Genomic DNA, 26989 nt, shown 5'->3' with positions numbered 1-26989 from the left:
GGGGGGGCCTTTCTTTTTGCCAGTGACATTTTTCTGAATCATCCATTTTAAAGGACTGGCAAGATTTTTCACATGCTTCTGGACAGTGCAACAAAGAGTGTTTTTCCTATAAATACATTTGCTCTGGGGTGCTTTGTAAAGGCACCATCCTGAGGCAGCGTGTTTTAAGATGGTGGCTTTCTAGTGCAGGCAAAGTACTACTGCAAGGCCTATGGCAAGGTCTGATATGTTAAGAGCACAGCTCTGATTTTAGAAAGTTTATTTCTTCTTTTCAAGCAAAGCACATATCCCACCCTGGCATCCTAAGTAAAATCATTTCAAATATTCCTTTGAATGAACCAACTGCATGCAGAACCAGTTACTATATATTAAATAAGCTTATTATTTCTGATGAAGGCCTGATCATAATCCTGGAAACTTCACTACTTTTCAATTGGCCTTCTTCAAATCTGGAAGGAATATAAATAAAACCTGTGATGAACAGGAAATTTGTACTTCCTTGTCAAGYGTTTTCACAAGAGCAGAGCAATAGTCAGTCCAACTGCAGTATCCTAGGTCTTCCTATGCCTGCAATGTTCCCAGCTTTGATTTCTGCTGTATATTCCTCAAAAAAAAAATAATAGCAGGTGTGGGGTCAAGCTTTGACACCAGAGGATTTTGAGTATGAGAATGTACTTTCTGTCCTGCAGTTCTGAGATGCAGCCAGTGCCGCGAGGCTGGAGCACAATGTCCTGAACCCTTGTGGGGACGCTCGCGGGAATGTCATCGGTTGCTCCAGGAGCTGTTCATTTGTGTCCCACAAAGGCCCACAGACTCGCAGTACACAAACAGATATAGCAAAGACGGGACTACGCAGAACAGCATCAAAGGGGCCTTTTTGTGTGAATATGGACAACGCTATAAAACTAACTCTGTGTTAACCTACCGAAGAATAGACAACAAGAATTCTGAATGCCATAATATAGAGAGATGTATGAAAGCGGGAAAACATATACAAAAGTAGGCAGATTGAATAAAACTATTTATCTTTAAGCCACACAAGTCATGGTAATTAAATTAGGTCAGGCTGCCTATAAAGCTACAAAAAGCAGGCTGTAACTAATTTAGAAAGAGACAGAGAAGACCTGAAAAGAAAACAGATTGACAGCCTCCTATTTTTTTTTAATCTAATCAAGGCAACAAAACTTAAGAAAGAGGAAGAAGAAAAAAAAAAGACTTGATTTATCAAGATTTTCTCTCAACTTTAAACCATCAGAATAGACAAAAGCACCCAGTCACATCTTTGATGAAGGTTTTCACATTGTTATGTGTTAACTGAGGGCTACATGCATTCAGATTCCTCCTCATCCATGAGAAAAACAGAAAAAAAGCCATAAAGTTCAAAAAAAAGATGGAAAGTATAACAAAGATTAAAACTGATCAGAGCTTTGTCAATGCAGTATCACTAAACTGAATCATTCTGAGCATCCTTATCATGTGCTTTGAAGAAAAGATTCTAATCATCTATGAAAAGATGACAATCAGACTTTTATTTAAAACCATTTCATCCTAAAGACCACATGCCAGTTCCCTTTAAAATAATTGTTTTGGAGAATGGTTTTAAATATTTGCTTTGAATGTGTCAGGTTGTAGGGTATGGGACTACAATTTTTGGAAGTTGAGAAAGGAAGGATTAGGAGTTTATTAACAGATGTGGATCCAGCCTCATTAAAAGAGGTTTAAAATAATATTTCAGTTTATTTCTACAGTAGTTTTCATTCTTCATGTGATTAGAAAAATTAGCATTCTAAGGCAGTCTGAAGGGTGAGGAGGACTGTGTGAACAAAATGGGGGAAGGGAATCGACAAAAAGCCCAGCKTGGTATGTGTAACAGTAAACAACCCGTTCCCACCTCCTTCTCTTTTATACCTGTTTTAGTTTTATGTAATTTCTAAAGGTTTTCCTGCAGCAGATGATGCTCAGCCAYTACAGTCTTCCAGAATAAAATCTGAACTTTGCCCGGTAAAGAAAATATTTGAGGTTTTTCAACACTATTAAGGGGTGGCAGATTCCCTGTGAAAATGGAAATTCCATCTCATTTCTACCAATAGCTCCCTGAGGGTGAAGTCTTGACCCCAGTGAAGACAATGGAAATTACACGCTATTGCAATATTACAGTCATCCTTCATCTCATAACCTTCCTTGCAACAACAAAATGTGGATAGCAAATGAGAAACTGAATATTGGAATATTACCATTAGGTAACACCTTTTCTAGACAGTGAGAGAGAGCCTTTGAGAAATGATCCAGAAAGATATACAAAAATGCATAAAGTCAGAAAGGCGGAAAGTGGCAGGAAAAAAAAAAAGCAACATTTAGCACCTCTCCTTGCAGAACCTAGTGCTAGATTCAACCTACTACTGAAGAGAAAAAAAATATTACTTGAAAAGGGCTCTGAGAGGGAGAGTAGTCTCTATTCACTGCAGGAAAACATAATACAGGGAACATAAGCAATCAGAGCTGGCTTCTCACTGTTTCAAAGCTGAACTGGCACCAACTAGCAGAGTTCATTTTTGATCAAGAGAAGAACAAACAAAACAAAACCAAAGCCTAAGAGTAGCATTTCAGGACCAGATTGTAAGTAAAAGTGCACTATACCTACTAATAAAAAGTAAGAACTCAGAGAAATATCTAGCAAAAGATACACTAAAAACACTAAACAGAAACATATCTACATAAGAGGACATGAGAAGAAGGAAGTATTTAATTCATAGCGAGTTGTGGATTAGCAAAGCAGCCAATCTCTTTACATCTCCCTCCATCTAGTCATTTTCCTTTTGGAGCAAGAAACTGTTTTAAAAGAATGAATCAAAAGGCTTTATAGCTATTTATAGATTTGGGGGAGTCAATTATGGTGTACAGCAGTTTGAGTTCCCTCTAGTGATAAGTTTTTGTTTCTGTGATAATAACTCATTCTTGTGTTAAATCTTTCATCTCTATGTTTTTCCACAAACACACAACATCTCTAGAAAAAGAGAAATGTTTTGAATAAAGTGATAGCAGGAGGAGCCCTCAACCTTCAAGCTGGAGAGCACACCAAGCTCTACATCATTAGGAGGACAAAATTTAGCAAGAAGTTAGAGAACTAATCAACAGAACCCAGAAATCTTGGCCCAGATTCTGGTCCAAACACAGACTCTGAGATTTCCCAATTTTTTTTTTACACCAAAACGTATTGCCAAAACCTTCTCCTTCCCCTTTGCTTCTCCCCTCATCAGCCTGCCTCCTCATCCATCTTCTTCTTACCCATCACTCACTGCTTCTGACTCCACAGTGCTTTGTGCTGCTGCACTCTCTCCCCTGCCTCCTCCTTGCAAGGCTGCTGGCACTGACAGAGACCACTGAATCAAGCAGACTCCTCTGGCTCCATCCYAAGCTCATCCTACTCAGAAGTGAGGTTGGTACAGCAGAGCTTAATTTCTTGAGCTCTGAGCCCCTTCTCCTCTGTATTGTACAAGTACACAACCGTTAAATCTGCAAGACATGCTTTCCTCAACTATCAGTTTCAGTCATTTGTATTTAAAGAATTGCTGGGAGAATGAGTCTCCTCCACGGACAGAGCCATTTCCATTGACTTGTGCAATATTGAATTAATATAGTTGAATTGTGGAAGGGTCAGKATCACAGCCATTTTCTTCTAACTGCTTCTGCTTTGTGATAAGAAAACCTTTGGGAATGGTCGCTGTGATACGTGCCTGGTGCAATACTGCAGCAAAACTAGACTTGCTCTATGTTAAGACTGAAATTTCAGTTTTGCTGTGGCCTATCCTGATTTTAAATATCTTAAATCCACTTATGATTGTCATAAACTCATCGGAGCCATTGTCAGAAACTTATGCCTGACATCATTACCTCTTCCTCCTTTACTTAYGTTCTTAAGTGATCTCTTGGAGCGTTTAATGCTTAGGAAGTACTGTGGCGCTCTGAATATATCAGCAACTGCCAATGAAGACAGAGTGAGACACCAGGAGAAGAAAGAGCTGTTATCTCTGTAGGCAGAGAACGAAGTGCAGAGTCCTGCTAAGAAGTACTAGCCAGCGGGTACTACAAAACCAGATTTTTAAAAACAAACCACACAACCAGGTCTGAATGCCAACATCTCAGCATAGCAATTTATTGTTTTGTGCAGTGTTCGCATGCAGTCAATATGAGCCAAGGGACTGAATTAAACCTACTGAGTTTTGACAGACTATTACTTCCTTTTTAATGCTTGTAGTTAAAAGGGGACCTATCAACCTAGTAAAGATTTTGAATCTATAAAATTTGGACCGTATTTTATATTTCATCATCTTTCTTTAAAATGATCCCTCCTTATCTAACCAGAAGCTGTAGTTTTTATTATTTTTTCATTATTTTGTACTTAAAATAAATTGGAGATAGCACAGAGCATTGAAAGAGCAACGGCCTTTAGAAGCAGCCTCCAAAATTAGAGGCTGTGAAATACTTTCCAAACATCTGCATGAACAGTGCTACATCAACCTTCCAGCTGACCAGTTAAAAAGAGCTTCTTTTAATCTAAACCATGCTTCTTGGGATTTCGTAATGTAATTAATTAATTCTTCATCTTATTTTTATACTTTGCCAGTGAGAAACTGCCTAGTGGTAGGTACCTCTCAGTCATTTCCACTAACTGTTTCTTTTAGTTTTGGCATGATGCTACATGTTTTCATTACATGGGGATCTCCTCAAACAAAGGAAAATTGTTCAACTGTCAGAACAGCTCTCATGTATTACTCTTGGCCTTACACCCCRTAGACCTGGCATACAGGGAATTTTGAAAGCCTCTGATCTTTTATAACCATTTCCAGTCTTATACACACATTTTAAAGTTCCTCGTCTGCAGTTACTGGGAATATGATTATTAAAGCTGAGGTAATTTGGATATTTTCATTCTGTAAAGATACAGGGAGTGATCCTTAACAGTATAAATCATTTCCAATGCTTCATTTTGCTCTGTGCTACACTCCTTATTGTTTTACTAAGAGTATGTTTTTTTTTCCTGGTAGGCATATATAGTATTTTGTAGCTAATATAAAGATGCTTAGATTTAGGAATAGGATAATCCAGTTTATTTTATTCTCAACACCTTTAGTTTTTAAATCAAATTCACTGCTTTATTTTGTTTTATTCTGTGATTTTCTAAAAATGTTTCCTTATTAACAGATCAAGATTATATCATTCATAATGCTACAGAAAGCTTCTTTTATCTCTTACTGTCTTTGATTTAGCAGATTTGCATGCTCATATATATGTAAAAATGTTCAAAACGATTTCAACAAAAAAGAGCAAGATATTACATTTTTCTATATTCCTGGTGGAAAAAGATACACCAGGTGGGATAATATTGGTGGATTTCGTGGTGTTTTGATAGAAGGGCAGGGTTAAGGTTACTCAGGTATTGGTCAGAAAGTGTACCTACAGGAATGAGCATCAAGAATGAGTTTACAGTTGTGAGCTCACCATAAGTCTTTCAGCACCATAAAATAGAGACATAAAATACAAAAGAAATCTTTATTTTTCGCTCAGGCTTTGCTGTATCAGCCTAATGATGATGCATTAGCACTTTAATTGTTAACCATCTTGTAGTTTGGCATGAGTATGATTTCTCTGCACTATTCTGTTCATCCCTGGTCCAGGGAAGACAACCAAACTGAAGGTATGTTGACCTTTCAAGACCTAAATAGAAATGAAACTCCCACGACACAAAATCCTTGAAGTGTATTTATATAGTGATTCCCTTGGCCAACTCAATGGACCAAACAAAGGATTTCCAAAGCTGAAAGCATGAACCTTGACAACTTGGGCTACAGTTTAAATTAAATGAAAATGCTAAGCTTGCTGGATAACATTAAGAGACAGAAATTTCATGTTATTTGTGGGATCATAACTCAGCCATTTGTTTGAGCGATCAATCACACATGACTCCTTTAGGAAGGAAGAATAAGTTTTCTGGAAGAACTGTCTGTGATGACAGGTTATTCAGATTTTTTTTCTAAATGTAAACAAACCAAAACCATATTATCTTTAATCCTCGCCTTTTAAACAACTTGCATCCTATATTTCTCAGTCTCCTCACTCCTGTCCTTTACTTGTATGAACACTTTAATTTAAAAGGAGGAATTATTTTGTAACTCTCTCTCAAACTTCTGACCATTCTTCCCATCTCAGTTTTACAGCTCTTAGACAAGTCAGAGCAGAATATCTGTGTTCCTTTGTTATAAATACAGTARATTTTTTGATTGTGGCTGCCACTATTTCCAAAACCATTTCTTAGCATCCTTTTCATCTTGTCTAGGAGATTAGTAACTGTTTCTTARAAGAGTTATTTTTGTCCCGTTTTTCAATTCCTTTCCATTTTTCTTGGCCATTTATCTTACTGTAGAAGTTTCATCTGCTTTTCCCAGCTCACATAAAAGTTATTCCTTGTGTACATACTAAGTGTTGGTTTCCTACCCTGGTATGTCTTTTGGTTGATCCTGTTACCTGTTCCATATCCTAATCTTTTGGAATTTTGCAGTGTCACAATATAACCAACTTTCAGTTAGCCTCATCACATCGTATGTCATCCTGAATTCATGACATTAAATCTGTCACCTTCCTTAGTGAAGCTCTGCATGAGATCTGAGTGCAGTTTCCTTAATTTTTTCTCTTCACCACAATAAGAGTTCGTACCTCCATTCATTGTGTGTTTTTATTAGATGGTTATCGCTTCTCTACATATGGAAATACTGTTGTATTTCAGTGAGAGTAAATTGGTGTTATTCTTGGAAAGTAAAGGACCCCTCCAACCTAATAGTATCACAAGAGTATATGGTTRGGTTGAATTGGGGCATGTCAGAAACAAGTTTCTCCCAAGATAGCAGGGAAAAAGTGGGACATCAGATATCAGAGAAAGATAGCAGGGAAAAGTCCTCATAGATTCTTGCCTTAACTTAGAGTTTCTTTTCCTAATTTCAGAGAAATTCTAAATTTAGCTCAGCTAGCCTTTCAGAGACATTACAGATACCTTCATGAATATTAAGACATTTTTCCTTAATGAAGTTTGTGGATAAGATTGCCAGTGCTGGTCTTAAGAACAAGCATAAAGAGGCCATTGCCTAGAGAAGCTCTGCAATTTGTTAGCTTGTTTTATCTTTCTTCCAAAGAGGAAAATATATATCTGACTGATATGGTCATCCAACACTCTCCGAAAAGAAACATTCTTTAGCCAGACCATTCCTTTCTCTAACAACAAAGCCAGCCAAAGAACTCATGCGTTAACATTTTTGATTCTTAAAGAAGAAAGCCTATAATCTAACTAAGAAATGGTTTAGATTTAGAAAGTGTGATAGAACAAAAGTAAATTCCGAAAGAGAGCTTCCATGGTATGCATATGTCAATGTCAGCACTCACTATTAAATATTTGTCTCTCAGAAGGGCTGTTTTTGGAGGCAGATATCAGAGTACTAAAAAAAAGATAGTGTACAGAAGCAGAACAGAACTGTAGTAAGGTTTTAACTGAATGTAACCTGGAAGAACGTAGTCCTTAATGAACAGAAAGGAAAGTGATGTGGGGGTGTGGAGAAGGTCCCTTGTTTAGCAGAACCCCWGCCTTTGCTGTAAATGTCACAGGCAGAAAGTCTGTGCGTTTGGCTCCAAGAGGTACTCCTTGTGAGTGAGCACATTAGTGCTACACAGTGACAAGTTCAGTATGGAGATTATCACACCACTTAACCCTATGGTCAGGTCAGGCCCTCCCTGATCCATTAATTGTCATTTTATTTCCTCTTGTTTTGAAAAGCCCTTGAGATGGTCTGAAAATAAAGAGTCTGTTTTACTTCAAATCATTTAGCACAAGACTAGCTTCAAGCTTACAACCTTCAGCCAAGTAGGGYGGTGCACAAGTACTGTGACTCAGTGTGATAGGGAATGAGCCAGCCATGTGCAACCCTTGCATGTGCAATGTCATTTCCTAGTCTGAGGACTTCAGTCACATAGCTTGCTGGTGGGGTCAACAATGCCAGCTCCTAGAGGTCTCACAAAATAACCAGTGAGCTTAATTCTGTTTCATTTTTAACATTTCTTGAAACATGGTTTAGGAAACGTTTAACATTCCTGTACATGGTTTAGGAAAAGAAAAAAGGAAAGTATTCACTCACCTAAAGAAGAGAAAGGTGACTGGTGTTGGTTTGATCAACAGGGCAAAGGAGACACAAGCAGCACACGCTGTACTCCAGTTATACTCAGCTGGAGGATTGTCCTCTGAAGGCTGGCATAGATTAGAGTGAGTCTCCCAATGGTCTCCTGCTTTACTGTGGGATCCTCACAGACAACTTGAAGCTTGGTCTTAGACAAATAACCTTAATCATGTTCCCCAATTAATAAAATGGAGCTAATGATACTTACTTAATCTAGAGAAATAAACTGCCAGGACCAATGAAGCACTTAGATTGACAACAATATATCATGTGCAACACATTATCAGGATGACTTACCTTATTAACGTAATCAGTCAGAATTAAGTGAACAGAATGTAAGAAGAAGAACGTAATCATCAGAAATAAGTGAATTCATAAAAGCTTTTGTTTAATAAAGTGTTGGTTTCTTTGCTATGATTATTTAAGACAGAACCTTAGTCAATAGAGGTGGTCTTTAATATATGTCTCCTGGTATCCTTAAGCCATAATTCTTGAGGCCACCTCCTTCCTTATACCTCTTCCTCTGAGCTGGAATGTTGCAGCAGAGCATAGGTCAGCACTACACGCTCCATTAAAAGAGCTTATATAGCATCCTAAGCCTATAGCTCTGGTGGGAACCTTTGGCACACACAAAAATGCTGTGGAAGACTGTGGGAATGCTGATGACCTGACAATGATTTATAATATTGCATTAGAAAAATAAATACCTGTATGATATGYGCATAAAATAAAGATTTGCCATACTACTCAGTTTTCCAAACCACTAAACCTGCTGGTTGGCCTAGGCCTCTCTTTCCTCCCTATCCTCATAAAAATTTAATGTAGATGGGTACTGAGAAACTGCAGGAAAATCCTTCACTGTTCTAATAGCATCTCTGCCTTATAATAGTTTTGGAGTAGCTTTTTTCTTTTTGTTCCCCAGCAGGAGAGGTTCTTTCCATCCCAACATGGTTTAACCTTCTTGTACAAATGGCAAAGAGAATATTTTACTGGCCTATCTGGGATAAACAAAGGAAAAAATATCAAAAAGCTGTGTATGAACAAGACAGACTTAAATCACTCTTGCAATTGCAGGCATAGTTTTGGCTGCTATGCAAAGAGCCCTGACACTATTCTCAGCACAAGTATTACTTTGCTCAGGGGGATGAGGATAACTAACTGCCATATATATCAGAACTGGACAGTTTTGTGTAATTTGGCCTCTCTTTTCCTGTGTAGTCATCAACACATCGGGGCAAAAAAACGCCCAAATGAAAGTAGGCCTGGGAGACAGAGAGATTTGGAACTGACTGAAGACTGGAGTTATGGGGCAATATACTTACACTTTGGAGACCAGTTCTTAGCTTGTGCTGTGTCCTTTTGAACCACTCTGTGAGCATAAAGTGGATAGAGATCCAGCCTCAAGATCCAGTTGGACATGCCGTACTGACGCATCTCCTCTCRTACTAGAGACTCCCAGCACGGCACAGACCTGGCATAGGTGACTGCACACCATTCATCTGCATCATCCCTAACATAACAGGTTTAGAATTAGATAAAATTCTGGACTTCCTTAGGTTACCCACCATCCACAGAAAGTCTGTATTTCACGCTTTGCCAGCACGTCCTGCAGCTGGCAGCAGTTAAAGCTATCTATTGGCTGCTCTGGTGTGGAGCAAAGCTGAACTAATCTCTAACTGTGCCAGAGATTGTAACAGTTCCAAGGACAACAGCTGTGAATATGAAGTGCTAGAAAATATCATGTGTTCATCTGTGCTCACAGGCAATGGCCTAACTCTACATGAAGATGGGCATGGCATATGAAATACACTTGTTTTATTTCTTGGGTAGTACAAAGACAATCTGGGTTCTCTAGAAGAAAATGATTAAGTAGCTTGTCATATGAAGGTGATGGTTTACAAAGATGTACTCCTAAAGCCCTGATTTGTCCCTTTGACCCTAATACGTCCTATTTTGAAACTTAAAGATGATCAGTCTACATCTCACTGACTTCAAAAGGCCTACTCTAAAGCGTCAAGTTGTGCATCTGAGTAGTTTACTTGTAGAACAATGGTCTTGCCTAGCCAGATGTTTGAAATCAGATAATCTGTCATCAGAGAGATAAGAGTTAATGAAGATTGATAGGGTAAGTTAGTTCTGTGAGGAACATTTTTTTTCTTTGCTAAAGGGGAAATCTGGTGTATCTAGATTTATAGGCTATTAATATGGTATGTGGATTTACTAAATTTTTTTCTGTGAGCACACTTGTTCCAAAATAGGAACATTATATATTTATCCTGCCATTTATTGTAATGYGCTAGTGAATCTATCAGGGAATTTCATTCTGTGGAATTTGGGATCTTACTCCTCAATCAATAATGTTTGAGAACTGATGGTAATATTTACTGGAAATATCAGAAGCAACTGAAATTATGTTGAAATATAGAATTAGTCACCAGGGAGTGAATACCTGAATACTGACTATATGCCARTTTAAGTCATCTTATTTTTTTCCAAATATTTATTGGTATGTCTTGTCTGACTGCATATATCGCATTTATTTCAATGGTAACAACTGTCCTGTGTCATGAACATATGTGAAGTTTAAACTCATCCTATATATTRTTGTATGTTTTTTCTAATGTTATTAAGCTCCAAAAAAATCCAAATTAGAAAAGAGAACTTTTTAAACTCGAAAAACTGTAACAAGCATGTATGAACATTTCAGTACTGACAGGCATTCCATAACAAATAGCATACTGAATAAATTATAAAAAGYCAAATCTTACTAAATGACGTTGAAAAGCATAAAATTCAGTTACTAAAAAATAAGCAATAGGACAAATGCAAGTATCTGATTCAATTATACAGGCCCTGAGTCAAGATTAGCTGTGTAGAGATTTATTAGCATGATTTTAATATTATAATCATAACAGGTTTCATTTATTAAGAACTTACAGGCATAAAGAGGACAAAACTTGCTGAAGTCAGCTGTCATAAGAGAATAATTTTTGGTGTATTACTATGACTACAGATCCAAGTAAGTTTTACACTAAATATGAAGTGTGCATTGTGCATTCCTGGCGACTGTAGGTTAAATCTCTAGATAACCACTTCAGACTGGCTGCATACTTCAGTGTTTTCTCCCCTTCACAGTTGTTAAAACTTTGTAGAGCCTCAAAACATATCCAGATGGACAGTAACTGTGACTGCCACTTATGAAACCAGTATAATCTAGCACAATACACAAAGYAGGGTAAAAGTGTGGAAGGAAAACAAGTCCTGAATAGAGGACCTCCTTGGAATATTGGATCAGCCATCAGACACACCAATTCTGTTTAGACAGGCCTGTTATACACACCCAAATGTTTTGCAAAACAAAACAAACCCCCAACCTTTCACCACTTTAACTCCTAAACACTCCTGCCCCAGGGTGGTCTTCACCCTGGTTGAGCAGTATTTGTGCCTACATCTTTATTCACAAAATGAAGCGCTGGTTTCCATAGTTTTTTGGCAAAGCTGAGATACATAAACCATTTTCTTCCTCTCAGAGGAATATCGTATCTTGGCAGTTTTATTTGGGTCTGACCTTTTCACATATGAATTAGCAAAATATGAACAAACAGATCACTGTCCCAATGCACTCCCAGTCTATCATCTCCTGTGGATTCCCCCYCATACCTCCTTCAGGCCTGTTTGCAGGAAGCCAAGACTATCATATATAACATGAGCAAAGTAGAGGATTTGGTCAGGATAAAAGCATTGTTGTTGGAATTTAAAGTCTTTGTTCACTTGTTGGGCAATGTCTGCTAAGTGCACCAACAGCAATATATAGTGACTTACACAGCTTTTTTTTGTGCTGGATGCAGAAACATGCAAATATCACAACAGGCTGATTGGGTAATGGAGCCATTAAATGAGAAAGGAAAACCACTTGGCAACTTTACAGCAACTGAACCTACAGCCTCATTCCCCACTCCTGCTAGAAAGGGTGCTTAGTTCAACTGAACTCAATTCTGACACCCATTTCTATTTACATGTATGTTGGCAGAAAGACGTTTGAGTGCAGCACTCAATTATTTTGTCATTCATCACATTTCGCAAACCCAACTTACGAGTTAACCATTAAAAAAATTGCTCAGGAAGTTGCAGTTCTAATTCATCTCCTTTTCTGCCTTTCTGCCTTTCCCTTCAATCTGTTGTAGTCTCATTATGTGTTAAAACCCTGGTACGCAGTTAAAACCTAGCGGTTGTTCAAGCTGCATACGTGCTGCTTGTGGAGAGGGTGTATTAAATGGGTTGTGTGAAAGGTCAGCATCTCTTAACACTTAGTAGTACTGTGTTTTAGTTTGCTGTTTTGCAGAAAAGATTGCTTGCCATATGTTTTAAGAGAGCCTCTCTTCTTTTCCATGAAATTTGATAGGGGTGTTGGGTTATTTATTGAATTATTTATTTATGTAGTACCATGATTAGAGATTGGCACATCAACTATTTAATTAAGCTGTAAACTGCAAAGTTAAACAAATGCCAAGGCATTCAGATACCTACAAGTAACAAACTCAGTTAAAAGTAAAAATGATTAGCTAAAATCTAAAAAATCTTGTAGTCTTAACCAACTGTAATATATCCATACAACACTATTTTATTGAATAAGGAAGCTAGCATTAAGGCTTTTGTTAAAAAAAAAAAAAAAAAAAAAAAAAAAAAAAAGTTCTAATAGATATTTTTGTTTGGGCTTTTTCATGTTGAAAACAAAGCTGTAGCCTTTAGCATTTCAGCTGAGCTCCATTTTGTACTGGAGGTGACTGAGCCACTTGAACAGTTAGTTGCATGTAAATGTGCTGAACAAGAACCAGATCATAAACAAAAGCACACTGGGGCTTCAATGGGCAAAGCACAAGAGCAGAATATTAACCACAAATCCTGCCTAGGTAAAAATTCCGTTTGCTTGGTCATGGCATTTAACAGGGTTTCATGCCTCTCCTTCTGGTATGTCTGGTGCCACAGACTCCCTGGGAATCTTATTTCATTCAGATGTCTGCTTCTTAATGAGCTGATCTTCAGAGGAACAGCTATTTACTGATTCATTACTGGTTACACCTTTATCACATGATTTTTTCTCACAGTAGTTCATTAACTAGAAAACTCATTGCATCAGGCAACTCAAACCAGAAGCAACTGCAAGAATATTAATGCAGCTAACATTCGGAATATACAATTTCCTCATTTTGCTGCAGAAATTATTTTAAAACTGAACAATCCCACCACCTGGGTTAAGCAAAAACTAATTAGGGATGCTAGGGTACATTAGAAAATAAATTGGCATTAAGCAATACTGTTTTATAAAAAGCAAGAAAAGTGATTTAATATAGTGATGATATCTGCTTCACACGTTTTAATTTCTCAGGCTTGCACCTTTGATTAGAAGAAGACCACAATGTTTAGCAGACTTTTGTCTGAGCTTAATTGTTAAAATAATACATTCCCTTCATCCATACACTATCAAGCACTTTAAATTAAATCAGAAGTGGATGATGCCCTTCAAGGAGGGAAAGAAGAGACTTGATGACTTCAGTTCTCGTTGTTGTGGTTTATGATGTTTCAAGTCTTAAGTTTGACTTTTGTCTTATCCATAAAGGCCTTTTTACGGCCAACTACTATCTTAAATTTACTAACAAAAATTATTAAAAGATTGCCTTATTGCTCACTAGAATTCAGCAATTAATAAATCAACTTCAAAATTTTCATTTCCCCCCCAAAATATTTGCACTAAATTTGCTTCCTGAAGCAAAAAATAACAGCGATGAAGAACAATTGGAAGTATTTAGCAAAGTAAGTATGAAAGTTACATATGAGAGTGGTAACTCTCTTGGGTATCTTAGGGTCAATATTTTCATTGACCATCATTAATTCTCCATATCAATAGAAAGTAGTATGGAGTTCAGCTGGGAATTAGTACAGTGAGCTGGAGCAAATGGTTTTCTAAATTTCATTCAGTCATTAGTGAATTTGAGGAGCCAGATTACAGTATAAAGCCATATTCTTAACTCAGATCATTTTAAATCTAGATGTTCTCTACTGATTTCATTGAAATTGTTTGAATTTAATTTACAGTAACTGGAATTGGAAATGGTCTGTGTAATGAATAGACTATACTATGCATAGCACTGTTAGAAAATAAAGATGAAAAAACTTGGTTTGACACAGAATGTAGCCACAGACTAGTGAAAATAACACATTTGAATATACAAATGCTGTTCTAAGATTCTGCATCAGTAAGTTGTGAATCTAAAGTCATAATTAATGTCTTCTAAAAAAAAGAGAAAGGATTAACAAAAAGTGGAGTTAGTTTTGTCTCTATCACCAGACTGCAAAAATTAAAGAAGATAGTGAAGTTTTCCTGAACTGCAGCTACTCAGAAACTTTCCTTTCCTATCTCATTCCATTCTCTTTGTTTCTTTTCAGGTCCATTTGTACAAGTAGTAGTCAATCTTGTTACCTTTTTGTTTTTTTTTTCTCCGTTGTTCTGTGGGCTTCCAGTTTATTTCTACATAACCTGAAAAATTCATATTACTAAAATGCTCTTTAATTATTTCCCAGGAGTTTTGCTTCATTCTCCAAATCGGCACTACTAAGTTGCTATGGTAAAGGGCTTGTCAACATTCCCATTATAAATGTCTAATTTTTCAGGATACTATAACCCAGCCAATTTAATTGTGTGGAGTTGCAACTCATTTTACAAGGTTTCAGGAAGGATGCCAGTTGTTTTACATGCTTATATAGAAATGACTTGGCTTTTTTTCTTTTTTGTCTTAAATGCGATGGAAAAGAAAACCAAATCACAGCAGAGTTAAAATATGCCAGGTTGCTCCTTGTCAGGGTAGCCCTTCATTCCTATCCGTTGTCTTTCTTAGCTCTTGGTTTTCAGACTCCAGTGTCTGTCACTGCTAATGCCTTCCAGAGCAACTCGCTCACCAGTTGTTTTTTTTTTTTTTTTGTAATAGCTCTGTTTTTCTTGCTTTTAATCATCATGTGATTTTGTGCAGAATTAGAGATGATCAAATTTTTAGTGACTCATTAGAACATAAAAGTTTTCCAATCAAAATAATTGAGGGACACCCACTGCTTCAGCTGGGTGCTGCAAGCACCCATATGTAGGCCACGTGTGGCCTTTGTTATTACAACTAGATCATTTAGTTATTAAATGGATCCTAGCCCTGGGATGTCTTCTACCAGTGGCTGGAGTAAGTACATAGTAGCCTCCTGTGAGTAATGCTCTTGCCACTATCGGGAGCTGTCTTGTCCTCCTAGTGAAGGCAAGGAAACATAAGAACATGTGAGGCCATCAGAAGTTTTCAGAGCATTTGGATTAGGTTCAGATAATACTCAGGCTTTCTGAGTGTTTACATACCAAAACTTTTGAGCTATTTGAAAATTGTCAATAATATCTTCTGCATTTATTCAGCCTAAAGGAATTTTAAAAACTCAGACTGGAACAGCAGAGGGTGAAAGAAAGTTCACCCACGAGCAGTCATCCATATTTGCTGAGGCAATGTTACAAAAGCAATGAAGTGAATGCAGAAACTAAAATCAAGACCATTTTGATACTGCTAGAAGCCAAAAGTGAAGCAGGAAAAAAAAGAGCAGGCATTGCTATTATAGCTTACATCATATGTAATTTAAATAAAAGGAAACTGAATCAGTATATAGTGTGTGGGCAAAGCAGATGTTCACATGACAAAGATACAGGGTCAAACATGAAACTTGTCTTCCAAAATGAAATCCAGGAAATTGTCAACAAGTCCCGATTGACATGGACTAAGTAAAAATGTGACTGAGAGAGGCTTGATGGTAATCCATCCATTGAAGTCCCTTAGTCTGGTGTAAATTCAGAACTACTCTACTGGATTTGTTGGGATTGCTTTGTATTGCCATTAATAGAACTGGAGCAGAGTATAACCCTGTACCACAATGCATTTATCCCCAAGGTGAACATATGCATCTGTTTTTATATTCAAGCATTTTCATATACAGTTCAATATATTTTTGCTAGTAGCCTTAGGGATATGTAAGCAAGATGAGCCTTTTTACCTACAAGACCATAAAAAGAGAAGAACTAACAAGGGGCTATGAGGTGTTACAGAAAAGGTGATGAAGTGTCTTTACTGGAACTCTGCAAAGTCCTTTACACACCAAGTGTAACAGGCAGAATTCCTGTTTCACCAATTTCTTGAGAAAGGTGGAAAAGTAAAGCTTTTCCCAACCATGGTTCATCAGCCTGTGCATGTATGCACAGCAAATCAAGAGGCACAATCTGTGACACGTTAAATATTGTGCACTCTGCCAATGTTCCAAATCCCCTGCTGAAAAAGGATGAAAATCCACTGCTAGCAAAACTGAGGCTGTCACAGATTTAAGCCATTACACTCAGTCATACTGATAGTCTATTAATGGTAGATCAGTCTTTAATAAAGACAAGCTCCTCCAGTAGTTTCAGTTACAGTCTATGTGATACAACACCATCAACTGCTATATAGAGTGTATATTGCAATTTCTCACCAGTGGGAGGGCAAGGACAAATTCTTCACAGCCACTTTCTATAAATGATGGATGTATTGGCCTCTTTTCTTGCCAGTTAGATCCTAGAAACTTGGCTTTCAGACTCTTGAAGTTTGGCTTGGCCAAATCATTTAACACTGAAAACTCACTAAGCAGCACTGTGCCAATTTGCTATTTAACCATTATCCAAATTACCCCACAAGGCTGTTGTATTCAGCTCACATATTGAGGAACTCCCTTCTGGGAAGAAAGAACCAGCATCACCAGTCACTGCTCCTTTTATAGGACTGACAAGACAAGACAGATAAATATGATTCTTCCTGTATTTCTCTTTTTAAAATTAGTCAGACTCTTTTCTTCTGCAGTAGAGTATATTTTGATATTTTTGGAGGTCAAACAGAGAATACTGAGTTTGCCTTTTTCAAATCAGTAATTTGAAAAAAAATACTAGAAGAATGAATAAATACTTGAGAAGACAAATTTAATGTGTATTTTTAAGTTAGAGTTTCTGTGTGGGTTTTTTAAGTTATAAGTCTGTTTAAAGGAACATGTGTTAAACCCTCCCCACTTTAACAATTAGAGATATATTTTCTAAAGTTGAGATCTGCAATTCAAAGACCAACTTTGTAGTCTCCAATTATAGCTTCAAAATCAAAATTGGAGAGATTCTTCCACTGAAAGGCTAGAGTATTCAAAATGTGTGTGAATATTTCTGACCAGAGTGTTCCCAGATCCTTCCCCAAGAAAAGACTTCTGAAGAATTTTACCCAGGAGAAAGTTTCAATATGTGTGCGCATTTTCCACAGATCATCTCAAAGTCATAAAAGTACAAATGCTCTTTGCAGGCTGAAACATTAGCTGTTACAAAGAAAAATGATTCTAAGAGTGCAATGTAGGGAATGAGATTTTTAATATGGAGCCTGTATTCCTGAGGATGACATGCTTCAATTGGCAATAAATATTGTACCATCCGCTATGTCAAATACTACATGGCATGACAAAATTGACTTCCAATTTTCAGTACCATATTTCCCAAATTGCCACCACGATGTTGCAGTTGCTCAGAACTTTGTTTGGAAGGTACCAAAATACAGCAGTGAGTCTCCAGAGATTTTTTATATAGATAAAACTTTGTTATATCAACCTGAATAGTTAAAATCTCACTGCATTCCTCTGTTCTCTGGCAGAGTTGGTTGGGCCTCATGCAACATTTCCTAGCTTCGGAATGAAATTATTTGGTACTATCGCAGTGCAAATAATGAATACTAATCTTCAGTTTATTTGTTAAAGATTGAGAGAAGATGGCAATGTGAGCATTTCACTTAGTATTTTGGAATTCCAAAGATGTAATCATTGAGAAAAATCCTATCATTCAAAGGCAGAACTTTTTTCAAGAAAATCTGACCACAAATAAATAGTTCATTAGACTTCTAAAGGGATACTTACAGTAACAGGACCATTAGGAACAGGACTAACTAAATTACATTAACAAGGTAGGTAAATATGGCTAGAACTCCTCTTCCTCTTCTCTCAGACATCTTTACCTCTCTGAGTACAAGTTATGCTACTAGTTTTCTAATCAAAAGTAAACCCCTACTGTGATCAGGGCTTCACCTCATCTGAATTTTTGTCCCAACCCACATGAATGAACAGCAAGGATAAAAACTTTGCACTACTTCCAACATTTTTTATATACTGTATTAGCTACCATTTATAGAATCCTTAATTTATGATACACAAACACACTTATATGTTTTCCGTAAAGTGTGAGAGGAAAATTATATTCAATAGCCTGATGCATGTTGAATATCTATCACGTAACTGTTACTAAAAGCAGTTCAGTTGTGCTACCATGACGAGCAGGTTGAACTCATTGCCCTGACAGCCTCCAGGCTGCTTCTGCATGGCACTGCACAGATCTACGCTTACCACTCAGTAGGTCTAGGGCTTCCCTACCCAGGGAATTTATTTTACGTACGAGAAAAGTGAAGTGAAACTTCAATGGTTGTGCCTAACCAACACCTGGAACTTTCTTAGGTGGCACAACAGCAGGCTGTGTCCAGTGTAGGTTAAAATAAAATAAAGACACTGTGGAAAAGAACATGCACAGAGTAACAGTGCCAACACGGGGAGGTAGTGCAAAGTAACTATTGCAACTATTTTTCTGTAGACAAGCAGTTAGAGGCAATAACAAATTAGAGTCTGAGTCATCACTGTCACAAGGCCCATGCATAAAATGAAATATGAATTATGACCACAACTTTTTTCACTTTTGTCAGACAGACACCATCTCAGTACCTCACAGCATTTGGCCAAACTGTACATTCACTAACTGCAACACCCAGACAGGCAGACAAATCATGGAAAAATACTGTTATTCTATCCCTCAGATGCTTTCTGCTTGAAGGGATAGTAACACATCTGAGAGCACAATATTATATTATGGTGTTTGAAATAACCATTGTATTTCCCAAAGATAATGCAACAGTTATTTTTTCTGCTTTAGTTATAATGCTTTTCCTTAGCATCAGTTGCTATTAAATAAGTCGCTATCATTTTTAAGGGCCTAACTTGCAACAAGACAGCAGTAACAATTACAATTGTTTTAAAGTAAGATGCCATCTTCCTTTCTAGCAGACAGCAATAGGTTTTTAGTGTGTAACATTTGTTTAATAAAACACACAGATGCTTCCTTGACAATTGCAAAGGAAGAAAAGAGCAAAAAACAAAATCAAAAAGCAGGCAGAAAATATAAAGAGCAAATGAATGATTCAACTTCCATCACAACTATTCATGTTGTGTCCCAGGCAGAGTGTGTACATTTTAATTGGATCAGATACCTGGTGGTAAATTTATGCAAAGCAGGGATATTTTATGATTTGACTGCCTGTTTTGTTGAAGTGTTGCCTTGATTTTTCACAAATGAAGAAATACAAGGAAACTGTGTGCTGTCAGTGGGCCCAAACTCCATGAAGGTCGCAGCATTCTAGCATTTCTGTTCTCACAAGACAATGTGACTAAGCAGGACAGATTTTTCTTCTGATTACGCATGGCTGCTGTATCTCTAAGATCCATCTATCCTTTTTAGTTAATAGAGTTTGCGAATTGCAGCAGACAACATTTTTTTTCTCTCTGGAGCAAGGAATAATGTGTTAAAACCTTTCACCGATTGACTGTTCTTCATGCCAACCTGTAAAATTATTATACTGTTCTCTTGACTTCTTGAGTTACAAAAAAAAAACCAAAAAACATTTCTTTACATTAAAACTCTTTAATATCAAGGTATTAGCTACACTACAGAAAGAGAGAGGGGACATGGATACACTGCAGGAAGCACAACATCCTTGCAGCTGAGAGTCTTAAGCCCTTTTAAATGTAACAGGCAAATTTCGTAATAGCCTCCTGGGATGCATTTTATTTATTTCTACAACTATTAAACAATGTGGGGCTGAGAGAACCACTTACCTCAGATCACACAGTCAGTTGCAGAGCTCTACTGAGAGCGCTGGTCTCGCAGCCTCCTTAGCCTCTCACTGCTGGCTAATCAAACGTGCATTCTGAACCACTACAGAAAAGACTGGAGCAGTATCAACATGCAAACATCAAATGTGGCTAGTCAAGGAAAAACAAAAATCATATCTGATGAACCTTCCAAGATATAAAGTGGGGCTTTAGCTCATTGCATCAGTCGCATTCCAGAGATACGAGGTGTGCTATGAAGTGGCAGTAGTCTAACCTGAAGGTATGGGAAAGCCAACATCTACACAAGAGCCAGGACGGCACCTATGGCCAGTACTTTTTCCATGTCTCTCTTTTGAGCCCTTGAGCCTATCTAGTGAAGGCAGATAGGCACTTTTTTCTGTAACAAACTTCAAGACAAAAGGGTCTAGCAAAAGCACCTAATGGCTGAGGCCATAAAGCAAGAGCCAGTTATTGGTGAGTACCCTGATCTAAGGGGTTGTACAGAATACAGGGGTCACCACATATTTTGTGTTAAGAAGAAAAATTGGTATTATTACAAAGCATGCTTGAAGCAATCCTGCTTACTTACAAAAAGTGTTGTAAGTCATGTTGCCCAGTCCCCAGAGGACTCAAACCACAGGAGCTGGTTTCTTTCTCAGAGCCCCAGGTCTCCTCCACTCAGGACTCAGTCCACTAACTCTTCCTGTGTCTGTGTCACACAGCTCCTCTTTCCAGTCTTGAGTCTGGTTTGACCGTTTCATCATTCTTACCTGTTCTGCTGTCATTGCTTCTTTTATGCAGGCACAAAAATTTCCACTGAACAACAAAAAGGGTCAGGGACGCCACTGTGTCTCCTCTATGCATTTGTTTTGGATAGTAAAAGCTACCTGTACTTGGAGTGAGGTATCAGAAATGAAGGCATGTGGATGTTTTACCAAGCAGATTCAGTGAATTTTCACTCATGACAACAGCTTCAATTTGAACCACATTCTATACAATCCAGTATTTTCTAATTCTAATGAGACCAAGAAATACTGCAGTTAAAATACTGTTTCCTAAATTTATGTGCTCTGAAAAGATCTTCAAGTTTAATTTGTGTTAGAATGTATTGCCAGCACATTATAATTTATAATTAAAAGCTACATCCCTTCATAATGTCTGCAGCTCTTTTGGAGGGCTGTCATCCGGAAACAAGACAACATGAGCTAATCTCCACAGAGAATGGGACATCACATCCTGACCTTGGTACACAGGTAAGTTTTTTTCAGTCATCTCATAACAATTCACTGGCACAAAAACAATCAACAAGCATCTTTTTATAATGTATGATAGAGTAGAGAGGGAGTGGTGCTCAATTCACAGAGCAGCAGTGCATTCTTAGATCAGTCTATAACTTGTGATAGTGTCATGCTCAAATTCTTCTGGAAAAGGGTATCCCCAGACAGCTACAGATCTGAAGATACTTCCTCATTATCCACCAGAAACTGAACAAACTCTTTGGGAAAAATACAAAATATATCACAGAAATGTGTCTAGTACTTATAACAAGACTAGTTATATTCTTTTCTTTCTACAGCAAGTTAGAGAAATGCTTTTCTTTTGTGTTTCATTTCCTAGCTGTACATATAAGAGTTGAATACTATGGATAATGGTCAAAGCAAAAGGGGACTTCTTAAAAAAAAAAAAAAAAAAAAAGATTTTAAAGCAGAAGCATCCAGTAATAATGACCTCCTAACTCACAGGATTGTGGTGAAAAGGTATGTATGTGCACTGAAGCCTGAAGAATTTTAAGGTATTATTTGCTTAGGATGAGACAGAAAAACATCAGCCAGATTCACTGGTATCCTCTGATGCCTTTATGTTAGTTTAAACTGCAAAACTCCTATTAGCTTAATCAGGGCTAGAATTTCAAACTATGCAGAGCACACTACCTGGGAAATATGCATAGAATTTTATGCAGAACAATTGCATGTTCACTGTGCCTTCCAACATCCAATTAACTTTCTACATTGTAAATGTCTGAGCAAAAGCTTGCATCATGGCTTTCAATTGCCATGCACTATCGTTGCACTGTTACAGCTAGTCCACGCTGCCTCCTCAGCCATTTCTTTCCCAAGGCTTTGCCTAATGCAGTTGTAACTCTTCAAACCCCGTGGTTCCATCCCTCACTTATCTTGGGAGGTTGTTCCACAGTTCAGTAGATGTTACTATGGCATTTTCACCTCTGACATTCATCCTCTCTTAATTTAATTCTAATCTCTGTAAATCATTTCTTTCCTCCTTGGGTATTAAGGGAGGTCTTTTTTTTTATTATTATTATTCCAGATAAAATCAAACTATTAGCAACTAGAAAATTTTTTATTACTTTGTTGGAGAGACCTAATCTTGAACAGGTATAGGTAATTATGGATTGTACTTAGGGGTCCGCTAAAACTTTCTGCTTGATTAAGTAAACCTGTAGGGATCATAATTGCCATTATACGTGACAGTAGCATGAGCAGTGTAGGGGCACAGCCCCTCCAGCAGCTCACAAGGTACTGATGAACTCTGAAAAGAGTTCTGTGCAATCCCCCAGGCTAGGAGAGTGAAAACTCTTTTTTCTAACTATTTAAAACACCAGACACCAAAGCAGATGCATGAAATATACTCTGCTGGAAGGATCACAGCTAGATATTCTTCTTCCCAATTTAATATACCCCAGCACAGCACACAAAAACAGAGGGCAAATGTGACTATTCAAAATTAAATTCATTTTAAAAAGGAATGAGTGAGTTCTATTCTGATCTCTTTTTTTATTTATTAAATTAAGAGCTATTTGACTAATTCCATGGAGTTAGGTGGGCTGAGCACCAGCAAAAGTGAAAAACAACCTGGTCCAAAGCAATGTATGCTTCCAGATTTGCATTTACTTATTTAATTATTTTTCCATCACTGATACTTAAAAATCAATCACAAATAGGACTAAAAGAAGACTCCAGTAGCCCTTCTCAGCTGTCTTGGGCTGTAACCCCTAAAGCTTGCCTCCCATAATACAGTGTTTTAGCTTTAGGCACTTTAAAGTTAATAGACTCATTTGAGCAAAGGGCTTATTTGAAATCTACACTGGAAAAAAGTGAGGGCAAGTGTACTAGTGCCAAGCTATAAACACATTTATACAGTGTAGTAAAGCAATACTGCTGCCTTTTCTCGGCGAAACCCAGCCAATTAAGCTGAATGTACAGGACATGATGATGGAACTTGTTCAGCTCATTATGGAACCAGTAGCAAAGACTGCAATCATATTACTCTGCTGTGCGTCATTTTGACATTTTCCAGTTTGGCCAGATTTTAGCCAATTTGTTTTAAGCTTGTCATCTGTTGACCACCAAAGGAAAACAGGGCTTTTTGAGGGGGAATTATTTGAAAAAAAAAATAATGAAAGCCAAAGAGAAGACTCAAGAAGGAGGATATTTTACTGGTTCGCTGTTTTAAAAAAAAATATAATTTTTTTTTAATGGAAAAGCCATTCAAATACAGACTGAGCTAGGGAAACGGAAGTTGTTTCCTATAGTCAGTATGCAGTATCTGCTTAAACTTAAGCCTGTGAATAGCCMCATTCATTGAAAAGTTTGTGGGTTGTCTTGATTTTTTTTGGATGGAGGTTAAGTTTATTAATCTTATGAACCCAAATTTATCGTGATGACCATGGAAGATAGGGAAAAAGGGAATAAGACAGATAGACAATGAAAATGGAAAGACAGTACAAGCATTAGAAACTCTACCCACATCACTGTTTGTATTACCCGAAGGCCCATGGACTCTTGTAGACAAACACCGGCGTACGGCCATCATTTTCAGACTGAAGTGTCAAGCTGAAGTTGGTACTTCCCCTCAAAACTCGAACGCGTTTAAGAACGACGCTCTGGATTGAGAGGCCAACCTACCTGCTGCTAGGTTTGAAAAAATCTGTCCAGCACCTCGTCATACCTCCTTTAGAGTTAGGACTGCAGAAGGAAAGAAACAAATGATCATTTTCCTTTTTACGATGTGCAACAAAAACCTTAAAGGTTAAAAGATTTTTGTTTCTTTAAAGAACAATGCGCATAAAGGGGAGGAATCTCCGGCTCCGCTGCCCAGAATGAGCTGAGGAACTAGTTTAGTTCGGACAATGAAGGATGAGGTGGGTCCCAGTCAAGTTGGCTGCCTGGGCCGAGCGACTTGGGAAGCCCAAGACAGAGGTGGGAAATGAAGTCAGTTCCCCCGAGTCTTGGGGGCACAAGAGCCCTCAACGCCTGAAGCACACGGACAAGACTGCAAACCCACCAACCCTGCGTTCGGTTCCCGGCTGTCAGCTGGGCAGACCGCTGCAAAGTGATCCATGATTCTTTCTTAGCATCCAGCAAACAATGTCGGTGTTTAGGTTGTTTTGTACGACTGCAAGTTTTGTGTGTCACTACGTGTGGTTTCAGGGTTCCTGTGTGTCTTGTGTTTGGGTTTCCCTTGTGTGGATGGGGCAGATGGGAAGAGGCAGAAATGGTGGTGCATATCTGCATCTCCTACTGATACAGAGCCTACACCTGGCAATGACAAATATTCTTTAATCCTGCAATCCCATAATGCCTCTGCAGCCACTGGGCTTCCCCACATAAACCGAGGGCATATAATCTGACCCAAGCTATCACCCGTGTGTCTTTGGACAAGGAAAATGTTCAGTTTTTGTTATTAAGGCTTTTCATTCAGTCAAGCGCCTTAATTACAGGGCTTTTCTGACTCATTTAAGTGGTATGGAAAATATAAAGCAAAAAGTTATGAAAAAGGAGCCCTCACTGGAGATGATGTTATGGAGAGAGTTGGTTAGGTTTTGGTGCTTTGAGTCCCTGAAAATCATTCATATTCTGTGTTTATATAAAACCTGTCATTGACTATTAAATGCTAAGCTCATATTGCCTGAAAAGGTGCACCATTCATAGAAAGCTGTGTATAGTTTGAGACTGGCAAAGTTTACATCTGGCAAAGCTACATTATAAAAACTCTTTAAAACACATTAAATGTGCCCCAAAATCAATTTGTCTTTTACGAGAAAAAAGGAAGAAAAAAAAGCCCTGTGCCCTTTTAAAAAGGGAGAATTCAGACGTTTAGAGAACTAAAAGGGGGACTTAAGAATTGCTTTTAAGAGTTTTAGTTTTTTGATCCAACAAAACTCAAGCACACTTTTGTTGCAGATCAAACCCCTAATGTAAGATGGGCTTGCGTCTATTTTACCTGTGTAACTCTACCATTACCTGCATTAAGCAGAAGGAAGAGATTTTCAAAGATATTTAAGTGCTGAAAAGCAACTGCCATGATGTCAGCGGTGCCTACTCAGGTTGTAACCTATTAGGTACTCAGGCTGCCTCGGTATTTTTGAAAATGCCACTAATCATCCTCCTGCCTCTAGGTACCTGAACAATTTGGAGGGAATCTTAAAAGCTGGGCACAGACATCGTAGTCTAATTTGAATGGATTGGCAATAGATTTCATTTCTAAGGCGGCTGCATTTCAAAGCTGCCAAAAGTTTCACACAGATACCAGATGAGTATATCTCAAAATTTGCTTTCTGAGACTAGCATTTAGGCTTTGCAGAATACCAACTGCACAGACATACACAATAAATAACTTGATGATTACTACCTTTCATTCATTCATTCCCCCATGAGTTTTTTCCCCTTTCTTTCTCTTGACCCCATCCTATGGCCCAGGACGAACAATTTCTTTCCCTCAATAACCACCTGACATTATAGAAGATGCCCAGTTTGTCTGAGAGGAGGTATGTTCTACAGGTGGAGATCCTGATGTTCTTTATTTACATCAGATGTTTACAGTCAGTGTCACTAACCTGACTTTAGCATTATTATACCTGTTTCTCAGCACAGCAAATGAGATCAAAATCAGCTCCAGTGAATACATGCTCAGAATAAGATACACAGCCGATTATTATCTACATATGAAACAGCTCAGATTGCTACAGCCTCCGTATTTTCTCCTCCTGTACTACAGAAGGATGACCTTGATAGAATAAACAGAAGCCTCAGTGGTGGTGTCAGGTGTAAAACATTTAAAATAAAACTACAAAATGTTAAACAGTTTGCTTATTTGTGACAGATGATGTGTCATGAGGTAGAAATTAAATAATGAGTGTGTATTTCACCATCAGGCCCACCATGGGATAATAAAAAAAAATTGTCTACTTGCTGCTTGGTTTTCTACAATATAAACTTATAAAAGTACATTACTTCTTCACCAATTTGCAGTTTTTCTCTGAACGTTCCCCAGTGGTATTCACAATAGCGTTGTGAGGAGGGCTGAAAGTGCCATAGGGATTTCAAAACAAATCTTTGCAAAGAAGATAATAATTTACAATATGTACATTTACTTACTTCCACCATAATTGCCACATCTGCTTTATTGGCACTAATTAATTAAGCCTCATTTAATTGATTGTATTCTCGGAGGATGGTGGTGTTGACATTTTGCTAGTAATTGAGGCAGGAGCTGTTGAATGCAAAGTTCTTCACAGTCTCTCTAACTTGAAATACTCTAGCTTTTCATACTCATGCCAGTGTGTCGAACACACTCAGCCGTGCAGCTGTAGCACACTGGATCTGATCAGGCAACATTCTTGAATTCTGGAAACTGCCAAAATAACTTCACATGGAGATACTTCATTCTGAATTCTGAGCTGAGTCTAAACAAACCCCAAACACAGAAATATACATATACTTAGTATACCTTGAGTTTCCTTCCAGTATTGTCAG

General features: G+C 37.8%; 1 long non-coding RNA gene across 1 annotated transcript in view; it reads left to right on the top strand.

Moving 5' to 3' along the window:
* Positions 1-26989, top strand: part of LOC146584896 (uncharacterized) — a 148635-nt gene that overhangs the window by 79908 nt on the left and 41738 nt on the right. The window contains exon 9 of the long non-coding RNA XR_014898107.1: positions 21381-21469. This is a non-coding gene — a long non-coding RNA (uncharacterized LOC146584896). The remainder of the gene's footprint in view (positions 1-21380; positions 21470-26989) is intronic.

Source organism: Rhea americana, unplaced genomic scaffold, assembly GCF_003343005.1.
Source record: "Rhea americana isolate MKP2758 unplaced genomic scaffold, rheAme1 scaffold_89, whole genome shotgun sequence".
NCBI lineage: Eukaryota > Metazoa > Chordata > Aves > Rheiformes > Rheidae > Rhea > Rhea americana.
This window is presented reverse-complemented; position numbering and strand designations above follow the sequence as displayed.